This window comes from Myotis lucifugus, unplaced genomic scaffold (genome assembly GCF_000147115.1).
Source record: "Myotis lucifugus unplaced genomic scaffold, Myoluc2.0 scaffold_2, whole genome shotgun sequence".
Lineage (NCBI taxonomy): Eukaryota > Metazoa > Chordata > Mammalia > Chiroptera > Vespertilionidae > Myotis > Myotis lucifugus.
The window spans coordinates 26,433,293-26,433,586 of NW_005871050.1; positions in this window are offsets into that span (position 1 = coordinate 26,433,293).

The window sequence follows — 294 nt, forward strand, 5'->3', positions numbered from 1 at the left end:
AATATCAACAGTACAACGATTGAAATTTCTTTTGAGAGCCAAATTTTTTTTTTCCTTCTTGTTTTTTTTTTTTAAATCTTTATTGTTCAGATTATTACATTTGTTCCTCTTTTTTCCCCCCATAACTCCCCTCCTTCCAGCTCCCACCCCACCCTCCACCCTCACACCCCACCCACTGTGTTCATCCATAGGTGCATGATTTTTGTCCAGTCACTTCCCGCATCTCCCACACCCCTTTTCCCCCCAAGAATAGTCAGTCTATTCCCTTTCTATGTCCCTGATTCTATTATAATC